We start from the raw sequence: 6,000 nt of genomic DNA, 5'->3' as shown, positions 1-6,000 counted from the left end.
TTGGCAATCCCGCGTGAGTGGGTTGAGGAGACGACTTCCAGGTGAAAAACGCGATTCTTGGAGGTTGGCTGACTTGACGTCTTCCCCATGGGCAAACGCGGGAGCCGGAGCCGGAGCCAGAGCCAGCTGCTCAACTCCCTAACTAAAAAGCAGAAGAAGCATCTAAGGGATTTCGGCGAGGAGCATCCCTTCTATGACAGGTATGGAGAGGCGAGGCTGGGACCGGCGCTGCCGGCGTCCTTTCCCGGTGAGAGCCCGCGTGTCCCCGCGTTTGGTCCGCCGGTGCCCCGGGGGTAGTGACAGGGCAGCTCCCGCCGCGTGCCACGCTGCCCCGGCGCCGGCCTAGCTCGCCCGGGGATCCTGGCGGCTTCCCGCCTGAGGTGGGGTTCTTCGCCGGTCTTCCTACCCTTTGTTGAGCCTGTAGTTTTATGCTAGACGGCACGCCTCCTGTGTGGCGACTGGGCAGAGGTTTTATAAGCTTGTGTTCGTTTTCTATGTTTTTAAAGAATTGCTTGGGGGCTTCCCTGGTGGCGCAGTGGTTAAGAATCCGCCTGCCAAGGGAGGGGACAGGGGTTCGAGCCCTGGTCCGGGAAGATCCCACATGCCGCGGTGCAAGTAAGCCCGTGCGCCACAACTATTGAGCCTGCACTCTAGAGCCCGCGAGCCACAACTACTGAGCCAGGGTGGTGCAACTACTGATGCCCGCGAGCCTAGAGCCCCTGCTCCGCAACAAGAGAAGCCACCTCTCGCCGCAACTAGAGAAAGCCCGGGCGCAGCAACGAAGACCCATAGCAGGCAAAAATAAATAAATAAGTTAAAAAAAAAAAAAAAGAATTGCTTGGGACCCTCGACATCACCTATCTATTCAATGACCATGAGGAAACTAATGTTTGGGTAGTTGTGGGTTCCTCTCTAAGTGTCCAGACTCTCAGTTATGATCTTAGTGCTCATCCCACCCCTTTGGGCTGCTTTATCAACAGTTAGAGGGATAGTCTACTTAAGAAATCTGCTAGAAAAGGTGAACCCCGAGGGCTTTTATTTGCCAAAATTTCCCGTCTTTTGGATGAGAGCCTGTTACTGTGTGACTGTAGTATTTGTCATGTGGTCTTGTTAGACTTTTTCATTCGTCTCTTATTATCTATTTGGCATATCCTTCCAAAACCTGTCCAAATGCATATGGAGTTTTTACTTGACAATAGATATAATGTATTTATAACGGTATAGTCTGCCATGTTCATTTAAAGTTGTATCATTAGACTTTTCGTAATTGCTACCTACTAGTAGTTAAAGTTTAACATTGCCTGTTTCTTCTCAGGGTTTCCAGAAAGGAAGCAAAACCACAGACTTGTCAACTGGTAATGCTTTATACCTTCTTTATGATAGTAGATTGTGGACTGTTACTTTTAAGATTATATATGGTAGTAAAGTTTGGCTACATTTCCACTCTCTTTGATTTTAGTTGTAAGCTATACTTTAGTAATATTGCTTAGTTTTAAGTGCAGATGTCTGTTAAAATGCCATTGTGATAACTAATACAGTATAGAGTATGAAACTGTCCTGAGAGATTAGCCTGTTAGAACCTGTTAAGGAGGCTTACCAGAGGGCTCTTGGTGAATCCTAAGATGGAATGTCATGTTTGCTTAACATAAAGTAGAGTGCAAAATCATCAAAGGTCTTATTTCATTACCACAGACTCAGAAATAAAGTACACTTTTTTGTTGTAAGTTTTCCTGTTGCTCCTTTAAAGGTGCCAAATGTCTGACACATAGGTTAGATCACCTTATAACCTAAAGCTCCATGTGTTTAGTTTGCTGTCTTCCCATGTGGAACATGAGCAGTTCAAAGAAGAGGAAGCGCTTCTAGAATCATAGCTAGATTAGCTGTTTGAAACAAATTTGGTGCTCGGTCTGGTTGAATAGATAGGACTGCATATTTGCAGAAAAGCTAGTTTTTATCTAGAAAAGTCTGAACTTGGTTCCACTGTGGGCCTGATGATAGTCGTGGGGTAGCAACAAGAACAGTATAATTTTTGTTTTTAAAATCCCCATTTTCCTTTTAGTCGGAGAGTTTATAGATACTTCAAGTTCTGAAAGTGAAGCATAGAGTGAACCAGAACAAGTTTCTGGTTACAACAGACTACTTGCCACATTAAAGGATGTCTCCAAGGAAGATGAGGAGGAGGAAGAGGAAGAAGACAGTGTTCTAGATGAGACAGAAATGAATCTTGAAGATGGCGATAGTGACGTCATTGTGGAGGAAGAGCTGGCAGTGGAGTCCACTGACATGCAGAAGAGTGAGTGTCTTTGATGTGGGTTTATCATCTTTGCAGGGACCACAGACAGATTGCCCCAGGGGCAGGGTGCCTTGTACCACAGAGCTGGGTGAAAGCACATGGATTCAAAGCAGAGATTCTTAACATTGTTGGGCTCTGTGATATCTTCAAGAATCTGATGAAAACAGGACCCTGTGGCCATAAAAATGCAGAAATGACATTTTTGCTTATGATTTCCAGGATTTCATCAATCCTACTTCAAATTCCCCTGATTGAGAGGAAAGGGAACATAATTCTGTTTTTGTAATGGTCTCAATTTATGAAAGAGATGATTGTTCCTGCCTTAGAGGAACCAAGTTGAATGGAAGATAGACATAAAATATACAAAACTTTTCAAGCATCAAATCTGAATGGAACCGATAAATATAAGGTGTTAAAGAGATGCAAAGTGGTCACATGCTGCCAGGGTAGATGAGGGGAGGCTTCAGAGAAGAGCTGGGACTGAAAGCTTAAAGGAACTCTGTCTCACTCAGACGTCTAGGTGACTATTTTTTTAAAAATTATTATTAATTTATTTATTTTGGGCTGCATTGTGTCTTTGTTGCAGTGCGCCGGCTTCTCACTGTGGTGGCTTCTCTTGTTGTGGAGCATGGGCTCTAGGCACGTGGGCTTCGGTAGTTGTGGCACACGGGCTCAGTAGTTGTGGCTCACGGGCTCTAGAGCACAGGCTCTGTAGTTGTGGCGCACGGGCTTAGTTGCTCGGCGGCATGTGGGATCTTCCCAGACTAGGGCTTGAAACCACGTCCCCTGCATTAGCAGGCGAATTCTTAACCACTGTGCCACCAGGGAAGTCCCCATAGGTGACTTTTTAATTTAACTTTAAAATCAACTTTATTGAAGTATGAATTACATTCAACGAGGTGTACCCGTTTTAAGCATGTAATTTGATAAGTCTTGACAAATGTGTATATCTATATTGTCGTCGCCAAAGTCAAGATACAGAACACTTCCAATACCTGCAAAAAGTTCCTTCTTGTCCTTTTACAGTCAGTTTCCCAGGCCTGGCATCAGGCAACCACTGACATGCTTTCTTTCACTATGTATTAGTGTTTCCTATTCTAGAAATTCATATGAATGGAAGCATACAACAAGTACCCTTTTGCACGTGGCTTCTTTGGCTCCTCATGTTGTTGTGACTCATCCGTGTAGCTCATATTAGTAATTCATTTCTTTTTATTACTGGAATAGTAGTCCATTGTCTGAATATATCTGGGTAACTTTTTATGTTCTATTATCTTAATGCCTACTTGCCTTACTGTATTTTTTTCTATACTTTAAGGTGTCACACACCATTCTTAGTATTTTCATTCATCACTTGGACTCGGATAAAAAAATCGTTGCCTCAGACTTAGGGATTGTTTTAATTTTGTTGGTTTTCCAGTTTTCTTTCATGTTTTAGGTTTTTAAAAATGAAAAGTTTGGCTTTTTAAATTATAAAAGTAATATATATTTACTGTAAAATTTTAAGAGGGTAATATAGTTAACGTATATCTCCTCCCCCGTGGGATGAACACCTTTAACATTTTATAGAACCTTCCAGACTACTTTTTTATGGATATATGAGTGAATATATATTTGTGTGTATGTGCATAATGGCCTCATACATTTCTGTAAGTTACTTTTTTCTTTAATAATATAACGTGTGTAACTGTGGGTTACTGCAGCTAGAACCCTGGTGTCCAAACTCCCAGGCCAAATCTCCTTCTACTACATTACACTACCATGGGGAGGTTTAAAAAAGAAAGGGAAAGTATGAAGGGTGATTTTTCCATAAATTAAATCAACTTGAAAAGGCGCATTTGGAGAGTCAGAGAGTACTGATATTGTTAGAAAGAAGAAAGGTTTAAAAGCTGGTTAAATCTCATTCAAAAAAAAATCCATATGTACCACATTGTAAAAAAGAGAAGGAAGACGGCATTCATGATTACTGGGCTGGCAGGGTAGGGGACAGTTGCATGCTGGGGGTGACTCTCGTACTGGCTCTTCCACTCTTCACACTTGTGCTCGGCCAGGGCCAGGGACCGCTGAGGGAGATCAGAGGAGAGGGTGGTGCCTTGGGGGTTCCAGGGAGTTGTGCAGCTGGCTCCCTTGCCACCCAGACTGCCCCAGGGTTCCCAGCCCCAAGGATTATGGAGCATCCCCACACCTGTTTGCTCTGCAGTTGCTGTTCTGCAACACATTTTCTCCTCCAGCACTTTCTGCAGTGTCTCCTTGGCCTTCTGCTCATGGCTGTTTTTCTGGTCTTCCATCTGTAATAGCAACTTATTCATTCCCCAAGAAGTGTATTTCTGTAAATTTGAGGCAATTCAACAAATACACATTGACCAACTGTGTGCTAAAGCCTGAGCAGGGATACAGAAATGAAAAGAAATTGGTCCTTGCCCACAGGGCAGAGATGTCCGTAATCTGGTGGACCTTCTTCCAGGCTGGAGGCAGGCAGGGAGAGTCCCTCAGGTGATGTGAGAGGTGAGTGGGGATAAGAAACTGCCCTGGGCATGCTGGGCCTCCTCCCCTAGGCCTTCCACAGGCATTTGAACTCCGACATTTCCAAAGGGAAATCATCTTTCTAAACCTGCTCCTATCTCAGTGGCCAGCATCACCCCCCACCCAGTCTCCCAAACCCTAAACCAGGGAATCATCCTTGATTTCTCTCTCACCTTCTTCAAGGACTCAGTTCCTCATCAAGCTCTGTCAAGTCAGCGTCTTTAACGGCTCCTTCGTTACCTGTATCCTCTATCCCTACCGCCACCTCCTTAGTTCAGACCCTAGTGACACTATTATATGGTTTATATAGAGACTATGTGTTATCTTCATGCCTTGCCTCCCTCCAAACCCTTTTCAGTCCTGCAGCTAGAGGGTTCTTTCTAAAACTTAAATCTGATCCCATCACAACCTGCTTACATCTCTCAGTGTTTCTCAGTGTTCTAAGAATCAGGTCCAAACTCCTTGGCATGGTTCCTACCTACAAGCCCAGACTTTCATCTCATGCTGCCTCCACGCAAGCTGAACTGCTTGTAGGTCCCCTAAGCACTGTGCTTTTCAGCCTCTGCCTTTGCCCATAAAGCTTCTTCTGCTTAGAGTATCGTGACCCACGCTTCTCACCTGGTTAACTTCTACCCACGTTCAAGATTCAGCCCTAGAATCATAAATTCTGATAAACTTAGCCAACCATACCTACCCCCCGACTCTTTATGGATTAGGCAGTTTTACTGGTGTTACATAGTATCTATATTTCTGATCTATTGACTCATCTGTCTCCTTTAAGGGATTGTAAACTCCTTTGAGGCAGGGAGCATTTTTATTTTTGTATTTTTTGTATTTTATTTATTTATTTATTTATTTATTTATTTTTATTAGTTTCTGCTTTATAACAAAGTGAATCAGTTACACATATACATCTGTTCCCACATCCCTTCCTCATGCATCTCCCTCCCTCCCACCCTCCCCATCCCACCCCTCCAGGCGGTCACAAAGCACCGAGCTGATCTCCCTGTGCTCTGCGGCTGCTTCCCACTATCTATCTACCTTACATTTGGTAGTGTATATATGTCCATGCCTCTCTTTCGCTTTGTCACAGCTTACCCTTCCCCCTCCCCATATCCTCAAGTCCATTCTCAAGTAGGTTTGTGTCTTTATTCCCGTTTTACCCCTAGGTTCTTCATGACATT

The 6,000-nt window shown here is 43.9% G+C and overlaps 1 long non-coding RNA gene across 1 annotated transcript; it reads left to right on the top strand.

The window, feature by feature from the left end:
* Nucleotides 1–2,543, top strand: LOC308610754. The gene is made up of 3 exons (XR_014014647.1): nt 1–200; nt 1,316–1,355; nt 2,060–2,543. It is a non-coding gene; the product is annotated as an uncharacterized lncRNA (long non-coding RNA).
* Nucleotides 2,544–6,000: the final 3,457 nt, after the last annotated feature.

The sequence above is a fragment of the Mesoplodon bidens genome (assembly GCF_964165515.1).
Source record: "Mesoplodon bidens genome assembly, contig: HAP1_SCAFFOLD_178, whole genome shotgun sequence".
Taxonomy (NCBI): Eukaryota; Metazoa; Chordata; class Mammalia; order Artiodactyla; family Ziphiidae; genus Mesoplodon; species Mesoplodon bidens.
This window is presented reverse-complemented; position numbering and strand designations above follow the sequence as displayed.